The following is a 19,343-nucleotide window of genomic DNA, read 5'->3' on the forward strand; positions in this document are numbered from 1 at the left end:
ATGCTGGTTTCAGGAGGATGTGAAAAAAGTAGAGCATACTTCAGTAGAGCCACTGTGTCACTGGAAACTGCTACAATCAGGAACTGAGAAATAGTAGAAATAAAAATTTACTTTGACGCTATACCACTCAGTAGTCTCAGCACATGCACACACCCCTCACACCTGACAGACCACCCAGCTGTGATGCTCAGCTGTGTTAGGAGGAGTCATTCCAGATACCGCAGCGGGCTCCTCCTAGTTTATGTATAAACTGTGTTTTTATTGTTGACACTATTACAGATGTCCCCATTTTCTCTCCCCTTCTTCCCACATCCACACTCCAGTCTTACATGTTGGCTTGATCAAAGGCATTATTCCTGCCTTGTTTTTTAAACAGGGTTTAGCTCCTGGGCTCTGTTTGTCCTCAGACATGAAGTAGATAATGGGTATGCCTTTGTCCATCTCCTTGCTTTAGCTCTCAGGGTAGCATTCCATTCCCAGTAAACTCAGATGACTCCATTTCCCCTAGAGATGACAATCTGGGTAAGTAGACCACTTAAGGCAACTCTGGAACTAAAGATAGAAGGCAGATGGAGGAGAGAGAGTTCTGCTTAAGGACGAGAGTGAGTTCGTGACAGCTGGAACACCTGAAATTAGAGGGAGCCTTGTCAGCAACTAGTGCTTTTTCCATGTCTACAGATATTACAGCAGAAGTTTGTTTTTCCATTTGTGGAACTCTTGAAGCACTCATTTTTTAAAAAAAAAATGAGGCCATACAATCTTCTCTCTGTGTTTTTTTTAAAACCTGATAGTGTGTGGTTTTATGGGAATTTTTACAAAGGATCATAAGTTTCATATTGATCAACTTTGAGGATCAGTAAATAGATCCAAAGACTTACACATTATATGACATGAACATAAGCTGTATTTCAGTCAGTTAAGAAAAGCATTGGAAATTAATTTGATAATTAAGGGAAGAAACTGAGATTTACTCAGGTAATTGTATTCCTTATATGAATCACCCAGATAGATGCTTTATTTTCCACTCATTTCTCTGTTTTACTATATAACTTTATTTTTAACTTGGGATAGTTTTGTACTTACTCATTTTATTTTGGTAGAAATTAATAACATCTTTCCTCAGAAATGGGTTGCTAAAAGGAATTAAATGAGATGTTAATAAGGCAACACAACAATTTGAAATAGCAAAGCAAGCAAACCTATTAAGATATAGATGTAGTGCTGTATAAATATTTGATATATAGTCACTGTGAGACTAATTTTTCTCTCTTATCAACTTTACTAAGAAATCACTTACCAAGTTAGGACATAAAACAATATTAAAATAAATATTACAACCAAGTAAAAAGGATATTACGATGTATAAAGTTTAAAACACAAATTACACAGACTTTAAAAATACAAAAACAAGAGAAATGGGTTTCTTGAAATATTTTTCATCCCACATTGGAAGATTGCCTTTTTTAACAACAAATTTAGAAAGTTAATGAATATATTTTCTCTTATTTTATTTTTCAATTACAGTTTATGTTTAATATTATTTTGTATTCATTTCAGGTGTGTAGCATAGTTTTAGACAATCATATACTTTACAAAATGGTCCCCCTGATATATCAAAAACTCCCCTGACACCATACATACTTATTAAAACACTAGAGGCCCAGTGCATGATTTAATCATGCACGTGTAGGCTGTCTGTCTGCTGGTCTGGACCTGTATGGCTGGCAGCTCCAAAGTCCCTGGGCCCCTAGGGTGAGGCGGGGTGGGGGCGTGGTCCTGAGCCCAAGCCGGGGTCTTGCCTTCGCCTCCCGCCCAGGAAGGCTGGGGCCGCTGCCGCCTCCTCTGCCTTCCAGCTCCCTCATGAGCCCTCCCTCCGCCGGCCAGCCAGGGCTACATGGAAACCTGCGTCCTCTGAGGACACTGCCACGCGCTCCTGCGGCCCAACTGCCACCAGACTCCTCCTCCGGGAGCCGCGCCGCCCCATCAGCTGGGGCCTCCAAACGCCCGGCTCATGGCCCAGACGCTGCGTCCTGCCGGCCCAATCACCACCCCAGCCACCCCGAGTCCCGCCCTCCATCCCTACAAACTGCCTACAATCTGGCAACCATCAATCTGTTCTCTGTATCTATTTGGGGTTTAAAAAAACTTTTCTAAAGTGTGTGTGTTTCAAGTTATGGATTCTGACTTATTCTTTCAGAAACTAATAAAAGTAACTGAGGTCAGTATGTGTTTCATGTGTCAGATTTTCTCTATCTTTAACAACATTGAACACACATGCCATTATATTATTTTGACATGCATGAATTTTAAGACTTCAACTGTAATGATTTTTAAAATAAACACTGAGTAAGAATGCTTACTTGTGACAGAGCCAAGATGACAGCTAATATATATAGACATAGCATATATTCCTTCAAGAAAGTACAGCTTTGCCATGGTGACTAAACTCTCCAAAGGGAAGGTTCACACCATGCAAAATAACAATCTGTCTTTATTAATCAACTAGAGGCCGGGTGCACAAAATTCATGCATAGGAGGGGGGGTGTCCCTCAGCCCAGCCTGCATCCTCTCCAACCTGGGACCCCTTGAGGGATGTCTGACTGCCCACTTAGGCCCAATCCTACTGGGATCAGGCCTAAAAGGGCAGTCAGACATCCCTCTCACAATCCAGGACTGCTGGCTCCCAAATGCTCACCTGCCTGCCTTCCTGATTGCCCCTAACCGCTTCGGCCTGCCTTCCTGATCATCCCCTAACCACTCCCCTGCCAGTCTGATTGCCCCTAATGCCCTCCCCTGCAGGCCTGTCCCCCCCTAACTGCCCTCCCCTGCAGGCCTGGTCCCCCCCAACTGCTCTTCCTTGCAGGCCTGGTTCCCCCACAACTGCCCTTCCCTGCAGGCCTGGTCACCCCCAACTTCCCTCCTCTTCAGGCTTGATCGCCCCCAACTACCCTCCCTTGCAGGCCTGGTCTGTCCCAACTGCCCTCTCCTGCTGGCCATCTTGTGTCCACATGGGGGCAGCCATCTTGTGTGTTGGAATGATGGTTAATTTGCATATTACTCTTTTATTAGATAGAATAGAGGCCTGGTGCATGGGTGGGGGCCGGCTGGTTTGCCCTGAAGGGTGTCCGGATCAGGGTGGGGGTTCCCTTGGGGTGTGGGGTGGCCTGGGCGAGGGGCCTATGGTAGTTTTCAGGCCAGCCACACCCCCGGCAACCCAAGTGGAGGCCCTGGTATCTGGGATTTATTTATCTTCTATAATTGAAACTTTGTAGCCTTGAGTGGAGGCCAAGGCAGGCCAGGGTGTGCGGGAAATTTGGCTTCCTCCATTGCCTGGGAAACCCAAGCCTCCTGCTCACTCTGTGGCTGCAGCCTACTTAGTTGGGTTAATTTGCATACTCACTCCTGATTGGCTGGTGGGCATGGCTTGTGGGTGTAGCGGAGGTATGGTCAATTTGCATATTACTCTTTTATTAGATAGGATCTTTGTTGCTTATGAAATTTATAACTACACATCATATCAGCCCTGGTCTGCTAGTTTGCCTACAGTCCTAACCAATGTATTCTAAACAGTGAGGTAGATTTTATTTTTTTCCTTTGGTAGAGCTTAACAGCTTAGGTGTGTTTCTTAATTTAACATGTATTAAGTGTCTACAATTAAATCAAGCACTGTGCTAAGGATATACCCCAAGAAAACAGAGACACCAATCAGAAAGGATATATGCACCCCTATGTTCAGAGCAGCACAATTTACAATAGCTAAGATTTGGAAACAGCCTAAGTGCCCATCAGCAGATTAGTGGATTAGAAAACTGTGGTACCTCTACACAGTGAAATACTACACTGCTGTAAAAAAGAAGGAATTCTTATCATTTGAAACAGCATGGATGGAACTGGAGAGCATTATGCTAAGCAAAATAAGCCAGTCAGAGAAAGATAACTATCACATGATCTCACTCATTTGTGGAATATAATGAATAACATAAACTGAGGAACCAAAATAGAACCAGAGTCATAGAAGCATTGAACAGACTGTCCAACCTATGAGGGAATATGGGGGTGAGGTGGTAAGAGATAAACCAAAGGACTTATATGCATGCATATGAGCATTACCAATGGACACAGACCGGGGGGGTGGGGGGATGAGGGCATGTGCTGGAGGATGGGGACATCCAGGGAGAGGTCAATGGGGGGAAAAAGGAGACTTATGTAATACTTTAAACAATAAAAAAATTAAATTAAAAAAAAAGAAATTAAGGAGGCAATGGTGACTGTGATGATTAATTTTATATGTCAGGTTGGCGGACCATAGTGCCCAACATTATTCTGATTAAATTGCAGCTCTTTTCTGAGTTTGCAGCCTGCCAGCCTCCTCCATAGTTTTTTGAAGTATCCAAGCCTTCACAATTACATGATCTAATTCCTTAAAATAAATCTCTTTATATAACTATATCCATTTATGTAGCTATAGATAATCATGTGATCCAAATTCTTAAACTAAATCTATGTGCCTACTGTATATCTATATGGATATGAATATGGATAATTGTATGTTAAAATTCTTTAAAATATATCTCTATCTCATAAGAGATCAACCGAAGGTCTTGTATGCATGCATATAAGCATAACCAATGGATGCAAAACTCTGGGGGGTGAGGGCATATATGGGAGTGGGGTGGGGGGTGGCAATGGTAAAATATGTACACATATAATACCTTAATAAAAAATTTGGAAAAAAAAAATAAAAAAATAAAAACTAAAAAAAAAAAAAAAAAAATATATATATATATATATATATATATATATATATATATCTATATCATCTCTATCTCTATCATCTATCTCATCTATCTATCATCTATATCATCTATCTATATCATCTATCTAATCTATATCTATCTACATCTATTTCTCTGGAGAACCCTGACTAATATAGTGACAATGCATGTTCCCTGATTTTAAGTACGCAATGAGAATCATTTCTGAAGGTGTAGAAATCCACTTGAACTGGGAGTGGGTTGCTGAAGAGAAAAGTGTTATAGCTTTTCTTGAAACCTCTCTGAGGCTGTAATAGGTGGAGAAAGATGTCACTGTCTTGTCAAAAATAGCAGCATGTACAAGGGAAAAAAGGACTGACAGCACAGGCTTGAAGAATAATTAATAGTTGTTCTGCTGAAAAAATTCAGGGTAGGTGAGAGACAATGAGTTAAAGGTAATGAATCTTTAAGCCAGCTGAACAGCCCACACTTTCTCAACCACATGCATGAGCAAGACAGAGCAACTCCATTTACTAGTAAAATAATTACCCTAGCCCTAGCCAGTTTGGCTCAGTGGATACAGCATCGGCCTGCAGATTTAAGGGTCCCCATTTCGATTCTGGTCAAGGGCACATGCCCAAGTTGCGGGCTTGACCCCCAGTAGGGGGCGTGCAGGAGACAGCCAATCAATGATTCTCTCTCATCATTGATGTTTCTATCTCTCTGCCCCTCTTCCTTCCTCTCTAAAATAAATAAAAAATATATATTTAAAATAATTACCCTAGTATAAAATATTCCCTTGTCTTTCAACCCTATTCTCAAATACCTAGAACCTACATCTAGCCCCTTTGTTGTTGATGATCAGTTGTGTTTCACTAATATTTAGACCCACCCTCTACCACCCTCACCTCCCTGTGAAGATTTTGACATATCTTAGCACATCAAAGAGTAATCTCATGTAGGGCTATGGGCAATCATGTACTATTTTTTATTTTCATTACTAACATTTCATTTAGTCAGCCTTATTTTGTGAATACTGTCTATGTGCCAAGTCTTTTGTGATATAATTAGAGAGTGGTGAAATAAGCAGTGGTTCCTACCCCCCGTGTCTTTAAGAGTATATGGTAGTGTTGTTTAAGTTGTCAGAAAAAGGGGTTAGAAAACTATACAAACATGATTATTAAGACTCAGCTTATTTTTCCTAAATATATATCAGAGATGATCTCTAGACTGAAATTTTTGCACTGATGGTAGAGCTAATTATATTCCAACTAGAGGCCCGGTGCACGAAATTCGTGCACTGGGGAGGGTGTCCCTCAGCCCAGCTTGCACCCTCTCTAATATGGGACCCCTCGGGGGATGTACAACTGCAGGATTAGGCCCGATTCCTGTGGAATCGGACCTAATCCTGCAGTTGGACATCCTTCTCACAATCCGGGACTGCTGGCTCCTCACCGCTCACCTACCTGCCTGATTGCGCCCTAACTGCTTCCTTGCTGGCCTGATTGACCCCTAACTGCTCCTCTGCGGGCCTGATTGCCCCCAAATACCCTCCCCTGCTGGCCTGATCACCCCCAAGGCTTTTATTAGTATAGATATGACCCTGCACAGAAAATTTTACTAACCCTGCTTTACAATAAGGGCTTGACGATTGAATCATTAGGACCAGACACCAAGATTTCCTTTCTTTAAATAGTGGAGGGAATACTTATCTTGTATTTAAGTTGCCCGGAAATTAAAATGAGATAATGACTTAGAAAAGCATAAAAGCACCACATAAAGACAACTGTCTTTTTAATGAAGTGGCAAAATGAAAAACACTTTTTATTCTCCCCTTCCTTCCTTTACAGCTTTTATTTAATCTTTGAAATTCATAAAAATTTCACTCCAATTTTCATTTCTTTACATTCAACATTATTTTGTATTGGTTTCAGGTTTTATATTAGTTACAGAATAGTGGTTAGACAATCATATACTTTACAAAGTGTTCCCTGATATTTCTAGTACCCACCTGGCATCATACCATCATTACAACACTACTGACTATATTCCCTATTTAAGTGACAATGGGTTTACAGGTTCCTTTCAGTCTTTCTCTTGTGTTTTTTTGTCCTTCCTTTTCTTTCTCACTTCTTCCCTCATTTTCTTTATATAGTATCTCAATTGGCCATCAAAGATCAGTGAAGGCACTGGGACACGCTTCATCCATTTTACAGACCAGGAAACTGAGGCCAATTCCAGTTGGCTGTGGAACTTGACTCAGGAAGCCCTCAGAACACACAGGAAGCCCTCAGAGCCATGCTCTTTGCGCTTCCTAAGGGGCAGCGGCCCAGCAAACAGAACAAACCTTCCAGTCAGGTGTCCCAGCCTCTTTCTCAAGCACCTCTTCATTGCGGATGCTCCACATTCTTTCCTCTCCCCCCATTCTTTACTGCTCCCCCCTTCTCGGAAGCAGGTGGAAGGCTTCCCACTCACTGCCTAGGCATGCTCTGCTATGGGGCAGGGTGTAGCGAGCTTGCTTTTGGGTGAAGGCAGGAGCAGTAGTCACTGCCTCTGAAGTGTGAAGGCCACCTGAGCGAGGCCCATTAGCACTGGGAGCTTCTCTGAATCACGTCAATCAGTCCAGTACCCTGCAGTGCAGCACCCCGTCCACTGAGGTGGCTCCACCCCTCAACCCCCGCCTCAGGGGTGAGGGTTCTTGCCCCTCTGCCAGGAGTCCTTCCATGCCCCTTGATCCCTGGCTGGGCCCACCCACGTCTTGGGGGCACTGCGGAACCTCTGTCTCTCTGCAGATAAAGCAGATCCCTGCCCTAGGTCTCTGCAAAGCTATGAATCTGTGGCCAGAGGCCTGGTCTGGGAATCAGCAACCACATGCCTGCAATGTTCCCAGGGACCCTGGGAGCTGCTGGGCAAGTCCTGCCACACACCCCCCCACCCCCCCCCCCCGTGGCGATCTCCGCCTGGATAACCACGGGAGCACCCTGCTGGGCCCGGCCACGCCCCCCCCGGTGGCGATCACCGCCTGGATCACCAGGGGAGAGCCCAGCTGTGCCCAGCCACGCCCCCCCGGGTGGCGATCGCCGCCTGGATCACCCACGGAGAGCCCGGCTGGGCCCGGCCACGCCCCCCCCGGGTGGCGATCGCAGCCTGGATCACCCGCAGAGCGCCCGGCTAGGCCCAGCCACGCCCCCCCCAGGTGGCCATCGCTGCCTGGATCACCGCAGGAGCGCCCTGCTGTGCCCGGCCACGCCCCCCCGGGTGGCCATCGCAGCCTGGATCACAGCGGGAGCACCCTGCTGGGCCCGGCCACGCCCCCCCCGGTTGGCGATCGCCGCCTGGATCACCAGCAGAGCGCCCGGCTGGGCCGGGCACGCCCCCGCGTGTGGCGATCGCCGCCTGGATCACCCGCGGAGAGCCCGGCTGGGCCCGGGCACGCCCCCCCAGGTGGCGATCGCAGCCTGGATCACCGCGGGAGTGCCCTGCTGGGCCCGGCCACGCCCCCCCGGGTGGGATCGAGGCCTGGATCACCAGCAGAGCGCCTGGCTGGGCCGGGCACGCCCCCCCCCCGTGGCGATCGCAGCCTGGATCACCAGCAGAGCGCCCGGCTGGGCCGGGCACGCCCCCCCCCGGCTGGCGATCGCCCCCTGGATCACCCGCGGAGAGCCCGGCTGGCCCGGCCACCCCCGTGGCGATCCCACGGAGGACCCCCAGAACTAAGAGGATTGGGCGCCGCCATCTTGGTCTTCTCAACAGCCGGGAAGGCCACCTGGAGTCCCGCCCCCAGCCTCTCGCAGGCCCAATCATGGGCATAGCGGAGGTGCGGTCAATTTGCATGTTTCTCTATAATAAGGTAGGATAAGTAAAATTATATATTTCACAATGTAAGTATTAAAATCACTATAATATAGAAATCAATAGCCTGTCATAAAATAAAAAATGCTATTCAATAGAATTTTCATTTTAAAAAACATATATTTTAGATAGATCTATCAGATATGATTTATTATAAATTAACAGCAAGAACAGGTAGATTTTAGAGGAATTCTATAAGTAATGTCACAGAATCACCTTCCTGAGCTAACTAATTAGCTCATTAAAGTATTACATTTCACTGAAAAGGGGTTTTTCTTGAAGATTGTCAGCTGCATGATTGAATGACATGGAAAAATCTCTTGGTATTTTATGGATATGTGATCCTTGGCATTCAGTAATGAAACTGCTCTTCTGTGTTTGTAGAGGAAGAGCATTCAATTTTCATGGAAATGTCAGAAAGATTACGTTGTTTTATTTATTTTTATTGTTTTGGTCTGAGATATAGTTGAAAGCCTAGGTAGGAATCTTTTAAAGTAAAAATAATGTGAGATCAGTGAATTTCAAGTTGAAGATAAAGCATTTCAAGTTTTGAATATCTTTCTACTTACTTATAATAATTTCCCCAAACTTCCAATAAAATCGTATACAGTGGGTTCAACATATATAGAATCAATAGGCCTTCTGTAACAATTATATAGGCTGTATACTGCATAAAATAGGCATTCAATAACTGCTTAATGAAAAAGTGAAAAGAATTGATCAATATATTCATATTTGGAGAGTTCTCTTTTCCTAAATTGCTCTTTGAGTTACTTTCAATTATTCTAAATGTCTCTTCCATGAAATAAGTTCTTATACCTTTGGCTCAATTTGTTTCCTATCTCATTTTAACCAATATTATACTAGTGTGCACTCTAGCAACTTTCATTTTAATAAATATTAACCTATAGCTCTTAACATTCATTCAAATTCTCTTATATGCTATTGTACAAGAGGTCAGCATTACACACAGGAAGGTGGGAAAAGGAAAAAAATAGAGCACTTAACAGAAAAACAAAAAATAGTAGAAATGAGCAAACAACCTATTAAACTTCAGCTAGTATGAAAGGAGACACATTAATTATTTATTCATTCATTCATATATTCAACTGCAAATGTTTGTGAACCTACCAGATAGTAGAATATAGAGAAAGACAATCCTATATAATAAAAGCCTAATATGCTAAGTGTCCGGTCATCCAGTCGTTTGTTCAACCAATCAAAGTGTAATATGCTAATGATATGCTAAGGCCATTCAACAGCTTGCTATGACATGCACTGACCACCAGGGGGAAACAGTCAACCAGTTGACCAGTTGCTATGATGTGTACTGACCACCAGGGGACAGACACTCTGACTAGTAGGTTAGCTTGCTGCTGGGGTCCAGTCAATTGGGACTGAGTGAGATGGGTTGGACACACTCATAGAGCCCTCCTGTGGTCCCTCCCCTGCTGGCCAACCTCCTGTGTCCCTCCCTGGCCCTGATCATGCACCCGTGCAGTCCCCCTGCCTGGCTGCATCCTCTTGCAATCTGGGACCCCTCTGGGGATGTCGGAGAGCATGTTTTGGTCCAATCCTACAGGCAAGGCTGAGGGACTCTACTGGTACATGAATTCGTGCACTGGGCCTCTAATGATCAATAAGTACTATGGCAGGTGATAGCAAAATGGGTAAGTATAGGGTGGGTTTTTAACAGAAAGGTTGCATAACACAGTTTGTTTGGTTAGAAATGGCTGTGCCAAGGGCATGAACCTGGAAATGTGTTAACCAGAGGAATATTAACAATTGTGCCCAACCTCTATTTCCATTTTTCACATTTAATAATGAATTTCCTGACACTGCATCACCATTAGCAGGACATATGACTACCCAGATAAATAACAGGGTTCCCAGCTGGAGGTTTGTTCACATGACTAGGTTTTCATTACAATATGGAACTTCTATTTTTAATTTTTTTGAGAAACTGCTAAGCTGTTTTCCAAGGTGGTTGCACCTATTTACATTCCCACATACAGTGCAAGAGAGTTCTCTTTTCTCCACAACCTTGCCAAATGTTACATCTTGTCTTTTTGGTAATAGGTGTTAGGTGATATCTCATTGTGGTTTTGATTTAAACTTTCTTGATGATTCTTGATGATGAGCATTTTTTTCATTTGCCTGTAGGCCATCTGCATGCCTTTTTTGGAAAAAAATGTCTACTCAGATATTCTGCCCAATTTTTAATCAACATACTTGTTTTTGTGCCATTGAGTTTTATGAGTTTTACTTATTTCAGAATTTAAATAAATGGAATCATGCAATGTGTTCTTTTTAATTTGCTTTTTATCACTGAGCATAATATTTTTAAATTCATGCATGCTGTTGAGTGTATGTGAAAGTTACTTCTTTTTTATTTTTGAGAATCGTTCCATTTTATGAATATAGTACAAGACACAGTACAATGTACTTCTCAATTAAACTGATGGAAATTTCAATAGTTTCCTGTTTGGGGGTAGTGTGAATAAAGCTTAGAACAGCGATGGTATGTGTTCTGTAAGGGCATAGTTTTCTACTTTTCTTGTGAAATTACCTTTATGACCCTTCACAGCCACTTATTTTTTTACCATCTCTTAAGCAACATCTAGGCATATACAAAAATCAGTATTGCACTTCATGTAGATGTAGATGAGAGAAAAATTTTATTATAAGGGTCTGGGTAACAAATATTTTAGAGTTTTTGTGTTTTATGACCTCAAAACCAGCCATAGAAAATACATAAAACAAATTAGTGTGGCTGTATTCCAATAAAAATTTTATGAACAAAAATTGTGCTCCATTTAGCTTAGCCCATGAGCTATCTATATAGTGTTCTGGCCTCCCTCCTGATCTGTGCATGTACACTAATAAAAACAAAAAAGAAATTATATAAAATTGTAAAATATTTCTTGATTGTAAATACTGAATTAATTTGTAAGTATTCATAGAAACGTGAGTTGGACAATAAAGAGATACAAGGTAATAAACACTTGACACTATTGGAAAATGATATCCATAAACACACATCTATTGTATTCATGCTACCTGAGAAAATGGGTTTAACAAGTAAGAGCATTTATCTAACCTCTAACCTAACTATTCCTGCTGCCCAAACCCTCCTTGCACACTGGAATGGTGTCTATTTCTGATTTTGATGGGGGCACAACTCACAAACTTTGATGACAGTAAAACAAAGTCCCCCTTAGTCTTAAGGGCATAGTCATGAGATGTGGAGAAGTATTGCCTGGTGTCTGAATATTGTCTGAAGGATAAGTATTTATAGTTACAAAGATGTCCTGTGCTGGTGCTGTCCATCATGTCCCAGTGATAGAGGCAGGCAAATGTCCTTTAATAAATTTATTGTTTGTGTGTTTTTGATATACAGAGTTTTATAAATGATGGAGCTCAGGGTAGTGCATTTCTGTTACCCGAGTTTAAGGGTAGTACTTATAGAAAAAAACATCCTTATAAAAACATAAACTAGACCATTGTTCCCTGTTGTTTAATAACTTCCAGTAGATTTCCATTGCATGTAAAATAAATCCATATTCTTTCCTATGGTACCCAGGCTCCCCATGTGTTAGAGCTTGTTTATTGTTGCAAATTCTGATTTCACTGTCCCTCAGCCTACCAAGTTCCAACCCGCTGGCTTCCCTTTCTATTCTCATGAAGAAATGGAGGGGGAAAATCAAAGCTTCCCAAGGATAAATATTTTTGTTCCTTTCATTTAGATATTCTAGGTCACAGAACAGTGCCTGGTAGATAACAGGTGACCAATAAGTATTTTTAAATAAGGGAGTGAGAACATTTTATATAAGCAAAGATAGGAGGAACGTTTTCCATGTGGATGGAATGGTTTGAGCACATTCTTAGTAGTGTTAAATTTATATTTTGTTTTGTGAAATGACTAGCAAAAATATCATAATGAGACTTAAAAGAAGGAGGTTATGTTATATAATAAGGTAGTTAGAAATGATTTCATGAAAAAAAAATGGAAAAAAATCCTATGATATTAACAGGAGTGTTTATGCTTTAGAATTGTATAATGCTTTGCAGTTTCCAAGCAATCTCATTCACACAAGGTCTCCGTTTTTCTAACATAATGGGGGCTAGGGATGCATGAAAGCTTAATTAGAGACAGAAGGATAACACTTTCTTCTTCCAATGATCCATATGTGTCTGGTGAAAGAACAAAAAGAAGTTTTGTTTTGTTCTTTTAAGACTCACCCCAGAATTTGCAATTTTATTCATTTCTGAGAATGGAAAATGGCTATAGCTGCCAACTCAACAGTCTTCTCAAGTAAGAAGTTGAGTAAGAAGCCAAATGTCTTGTCTGTGAAAAAAAACTTATGTATCGGTAGTTAGCCATCTGAATGCCACCTTCGGATAAGAAGGAAATGAACATGTGTTCATTTGATCTAACACTTGAAAATGTAATCTCTCACATTGCGCTCCCAAGACTCATTAGCTTGTGTTTCGAGAGCACTGCTGAGCACCAGGGCTCATGCCCATTTCACAATTAAGTACATATGAACACACTTAAAAGTGAATTAAAAACAATTACTCAGTCCATATATATAACTAGAATTTTCTTAGTAGCATTTGTTCAGTAGTTTTCAACTAGCCAGGAAATTGCTTAAAAAGAACCAGGCACAATTTGCAAAATGATTTTACTCCTTTTAGGACAAACTAATAAAAGAAAATAAGAATTTCATTAGTTATATGGAAAAACAAGATATGTTGGGAAATTACTTAATTAGCATAGGATCAAAATATGAATTTAGCATGTCCATTTTATTTAATAATTTATTTAGCTAAATCAAGCTTACAAATTCCTCCCCCCTAGCCCTTGGGTAAATTTCATCTAACATTCATGGAGAAAAAATAATAGATTATACTGAATTTGTGAAAGTAATGTTTTTGTTGCCCATAATATTACATAAGTGCTTCTCTGTTGCCTTGAGACTTTCTTCAGTCCTTTCTCATGTCATCACTGACTTTTACTGTTTGTTTTAGGAACCATAGTTTTAACTGGACATATTTTTTTGGAATTCCCTGAGATCACCTTACAATATTGATTTAAAATCCTGTAATCATAAAGCTAGAAAGACCATGTTTAGAAACTAGGTTAAAGAGTATTCATTTCTGCATTTTCGATAAAATTTTTCTTTCTTATACAAATAGTCCATAAATGTGCCTTCCTATAAACTATAGCATTTTCTGCCTACACTATACACATGATGCTTTATTTCTTACAAGAGGCCCAGTACACGAAATTTGTGCATGGTGGTGGAGGGGTATCCTCAGCCCAGCCTGCACCCTATCCAATCCAGGACCCCTCAGGGGATGTCCAACTGTGGGATTGGGCCTCAACTGGCAGTTGGACATCCCCCTCACAATCTGGGACCACTGGCTCCTAACCACTCACCTGCCTGCCTGCCTGATCGCCCCTGACTAGCTCTGCCTGCCTGCCTAATGCCCCTAACCATGCTCCCCTGCCAACCTGATCACCCCTAACAGCCTCTGCCTCAGCTCCTGCCACCGTGGCTTTGTCCAGAAGGACGTCCAGAAGACATCTGGTCTATCTGGTCTAATTAGCATATTAGCCTTTTATTAGTATAGATGATATGTATCTGGGCACTTCCTTACACGTGCACACATATATAAAATAATAAGATGCTGATTATTGACAGGTTTTCAATACTCTGTATTAAAATAATATTTCATATTAAGTAAATGACTATAATAATGTGTAGGTTTTCATGTTTAATTCTAACCCCTGAGAAACAAGGGGCTACATTAATATTATTTCACCATGGTTTTCCCATACTTTCCACAAATCTTGGATTATATGAAACTATTGAGCTAAATATCTTGAAAATTTATTTTATTCCTGGCACTAATCTACATTTTTGGCCACTATTATCTCACTTAATCTTCAGAGAATCCTTTTCTCTGAGGTAGGACATTCTTATTTTATAGATGAAAAAAGAATTGAAGGGAAAAATAATTTATTCAATACTTCACAGTACAAAGTGGCAAATTCAGGAGACATGTGCCATTCATAAATATTTTAATGGACAAATAAATTGTGAAAAATTACATAAAATATGAAGATACTTAGCTAATTTTGAAATATATATATATTTCAAAATTAGCTAAGTATCTTCATATATAATGTATATATATATACATATATATATATATGTATATATATACATTATATATGTGTGTTTATAAAATAAAATATTCTATATTATATGTAACCCTGAAACTGGAGACATAAACTAATGGGTTACTTAGGATGGCAATTTACTTTCTATAGAATATTGGTATTTTCTATTTAGTTTTCATGAAAGGATTTTATCTTTAACTCATCATCAAAATAAATAAATTTAAACAATATATCTGTTTATAAGAAAATAAATTATTTGATCTCTGTATAAGAATCAGACTATCACAGAGAAACAAGTTTGTATCAACTTGCAAACCAGGATCATAATTGTAAACTTTTCCTAGAGAGACTGGTTTGTGAAGTCATTGTGAACTCAGAGGTGACTATCACATCTAAAAAGTCTTCTATATTGCATTACATCACATATTGTATCCCCATGACTTTTTTATTGTATAAATGGAAGTTTAGTTTATACTTCTTAAAAATATCAGCATAGGAAATAGAGTCAATAATATTGTAATGACTTTGTGTGATGACAGTAGGTAACTAGACTTTTTGTAGGGATTATTTTGTAATATACAAATATTAAATCACTATGGTGTACACAGAAACAAATAGGACATTGTATGCCAATTATACTTGAATTAAAACATTAAAATACAAGTTCTTCTATTGCTCTAACATAGTTATAGTTAACATTTTGGCAAGCCTGTTTTATTCTTGTTTTTTTTAGACAGGCTAAGTTCTAGTTTCATTTAAAGATTCCATTCCAACGTGTGCAGAACAAAAAGAAGCAATTAGGAATTTGTACTAAAGCTGTAAAATATTACAGCTGTTTCTGCACAATACAATTATACACTGACTCCTTCCTAACACAGGAGCAAATAACTGTTTTCCTTTTTAGGCCTCTTGGTCCTCACGTCCATTCTGACATTAAGTATAGAATGAAGTATAGAAACTAGAGTTCAATGAAATTGAATATTTTTATCAATGCCAATATCTCTTTAGGTCAATTTTGGATAACTGATGTCTTCCCCATCATATTTCACAATGTTTGTGTAGTTTTCATAGTAACTGTTAATTTCAACAATTCATTGTTGCATAATTGTAAGTGAGAATTTTTAAATGTTGCATTGCTTTAACTGGAGACCACTTTAATTTCTTCCAGCTTAAACACAGCAAAAAGAATAAAGAGGGGAAATACCATAGTAATATTTACTTAAATGTCTCATGTCTATTGTTCAGAGATGAACACTATATATATATATCTTGCAGCTGCCACTGTATACACAGGCGATCACTTTAGATCTTGGGCGAGACATCTGTTTGGAAGTGCTCTGTGCAGGTAGCTGGGGAGGAGAGGAGAGGGACGATCTGCCTTTTGTTTTGCTTTGTTCCCAGTCTGGTTCAAGTCTCAAGCAATTCCTCTGCTAATCAGCTCCAATGAGTTCACAAACCAGTACTGTCAACAGAAAAACCATCAGCCTTATAAACAAGCATGAGCTCCTGAACACTTTCACTGCCTCTTACCTTCTGCTGTCAGGGGAGAGAACCAACTCCACTCAGAGATGCAGTATCAGCAACTTTCCTTTGAGGAGCAGATGGTGTTGATAGGGCTGCTCACAATGGGTGTGGTATCACTTCCAATTAAAAGCACATTTTTTTCTATCTGTTATACAATTTTTAACTATGCCTTCTCTATTATGTTGCAGGCATGAAACTGAACAGCAATTACAATCCGTTTGTTCTCACCGCATGTTAAATTGTTTTAGGTGTGGAATCCCATGCCGTGTAGAAAATGGACTTAACTACCCATTATATTCAAGGTTTCAGCTTTTCCATATATGTGATTTTTTCCCCAGTTAACTGAGGCTTATTCATCATATATAATTTTAAATCAACTGTCATTTAATTAAAATTATTCTAAAGTGCTATAATACTCCTTGAATTCTTAAATAAAGTATAAAATCTTTTTTTTAATGGATTTAATTCATGAACTTTAACAAAAAGAGTTTGTGTTTCTAATCTATTCTAATAAAAGGGTAATATGCTAATTAGACCAGACATCTTCTGGACAAAGCCACAGTGGAGGGGCGAGGAAGAGGTGATTAGGGGCCATCAGGCTGTAAAGGGAGAGCAGTTAGGGGGCAATCAAGCCATCAGGGGAGAGCAGTTAGTGGACGACCAGGCCGGCAAGGGAGAGCAATTAGGGGCGATCAGGCCAGCAGGGGAGGGCAGTTAGGGGCACAGGCAGGGGAGGGCAGTTAGGGGTGATCAGGCTGGCAGGGGAGGGCAGTTAGGGGTGATCAGGCTGGCAGGCAGAGTGGTTAGGGGTGATCAGGCATCAGGCAGAGTGGTTAGGGGTGATCAGGCAGGCAGGCAGAGTGGTTAGGGGTGGTCAGGCAGGCAGGCAGGTGAACAGTTAGGAGCCAGCAGTCCCGGATGTCCAGGGATGTCCCTGCTGGATTAGGCCTAAACTAGCAGTCGGATATCCCCCAAGGGGTCCCAGATTGGAGAGGGTGCAGGCCAGGCTGAAGGACAACCCTCCCCCCCATGCACAAATTTCATGCACCGGGCCTCTAGTTAGAATATAATGCTCTTAATGGCTATACAAAGTACATGCTACTGTTTTTTGTTTGTTTGTTTGTTTGTTTTAAATATGTTTTTATTGATTTTTCACAGAGAGGAAGGGAGAGAGAGATAGAGAGCTAGAAACATCGATGAGAGAGAAACATTGACCAGCTGCCTCCTGCACACCCCCTACCGGGGATGTGCCCGCAACCAATGTACATGCCCTTGACCGGAATCGAACCTGGGACCTTCCAGTCCGCAGGCCGACGCTCTATCCACTGAGCCAAACCGGTTTCGGCTATGCTACTGTTTTTAATCCGTTCTTAATGTCTCTAGATCGGTATACCATTTTAATTAATTTTCATTTTTCTCAGTTTATCAAAGTAAAATAGACATACGATGAACTGCATATATTTAAAGAGAAAACTTTGAAGTGTGGACATAGGTATACACTTGTGAAATCATCATCACAATTGCAAAATGACATGATATCATTCAGAGGAGTTTTCTCATGCCTTTCCGACTCCCCAGATTACCACTAGGCCCTAGTTAGTGATCGACTTTATGCCACTACAGATGAGTTTGCTTTTCCATATAAATAGGACCAGTGGTATACATAAACTTTAATCTGCTCTCTTCATTCAGCCCAATTATTTCAAGATGAATCCATATCCCACTGCATATTCATTTTGATTTAATCACTGAGAAATATTCCATTCTATGGATATGGAGTTTATTTATCCATTCACCAGATAATAGATATTTAGGTTGTTTCCAGTTTGATTTTTTACAAATAAAGCTCCTATAATCACCTTATATGTCCTTATGTGAATATATGCTTTAATTTATCTTAGTACATAGAAGTTGGAATGGCTGGATCCCATGTTAGGTATATTTGTAATATTTTAAAAATTTGTCAAATAGTTTTTTCAAAATGATTGTTCCATTTTACAGATGCCAGAGCAATGTATGAGTGGTCTAATTCTTTCACATCTTTGCCAAAATTTGGTATGGACATTCTTTTAAAATTTTACCATTTAAATAGATGTGAAGTTGTACTTCATTATGGTTTTTATTTTTATACTAGAGGCCTGGTGCATGAAATTCATGAATGGGGTGGGGAGTCCCTCAGCCCAGCCTGCACCCTCTCCAATCAGGGACCCCTCAGGGGATGTCTGACTGCCTCTTGCAATCCAGGACTGCTGGCTCCTAACCACTCACCTGCCTGCCTGCCTGATTGCCCCTAACCATCTCTGCCTATCTGCCTGATCGCCCCTAACTGCTCCTCTGCTGGCCTGATCACCCCTAACTGCCTCTGCCTTGCTCCGCACCCAGGACTCAGGATTCCCTCCTCCAGCCAGTCACAGGCACCTGGGACCCGGGCTTCCCTCTCTGGGTTGGCTTTGCTCAGGCCGGCCACTACCACAGGGAACTGTGGGTGGGTGGCTTTGCTGGGGCTGCAGACACAGCTGACACCCAGGACTGCAGGGCAGGCGGCTTGTTCCTCTCTCAAGCCACAGGCACAGCCTCTGGTGCCCGGGACCATGGGAACCATGGGGTGTGCAGCCTGTCCCTCTCCTGGGCCACAGGCACAGGCACAGATGCTGGTGCCCGGGACCACAGGGCAGGCAGCTTGTCCCTCTCCCGGGCCACAGTCTGGGTGGTCCCCATTCTTCTCTTGCTAGCTTATTTGTGCCTGGCTGATCCCCACACCTCTCTTCCCAGTGTTGAGTGTCTGAGATGTTACAGCATAACAGTGTGATGACCATTTGCATATTAGCTCTTTATTATATAGGATCCCTAAAGGCTAATGCTATTGAACATTTTTAAGTGCTTATGTGTTTTTGGCATGCCTGTTGATATATTTCATTCATTTTTATTGGGTTGCCTATATTCATTATTAAATTTGACATTTCTATAGTCTGAACACAAATCCTTTATCGGATTTGCTTTGGAAAGAGTTTCTCCCATTCTTG

General features: G+C 41.2%; 1 long non-coding RNA gene across 1 annotated transcript; it reads right to left on the minus strand.

Moving 5' to 3' along the window:
• Positions 1–561: 561 nt before the first annotated feature.
• LOC129150683 (uncharacterized) lies at positions 562–1,690 on the minus strand. The gene is made up of 3 exons (XR_008557405.1): positions 1,642–1,690; positions 1,084–1,133; positions 562–626 (listed from the first exon to the last, which is right to left on the minus strand). It is a non-coding gene; the product is annotated as an uncharacterized LOC129150683 (long non-coding RNA).
• Positions 1,691–19,343: the final 17,653 nt, after the last annotated feature.

Source organism: Eptesicus fuscus, chromosome 2, assembly GCF_027574615.1.
Source record: "Eptesicus fuscus isolate TK198812 chromosome 2, DD_ASM_mEF_20220401, whole genome shotgun sequence".
Taxonomy (NCBI): domain Eukaryota; kingdom Metazoa; phylum Chordata; class Mammalia; order Chiroptera; family Vespertilionidae; genus Eptesicus; species Eptesicus fuscus.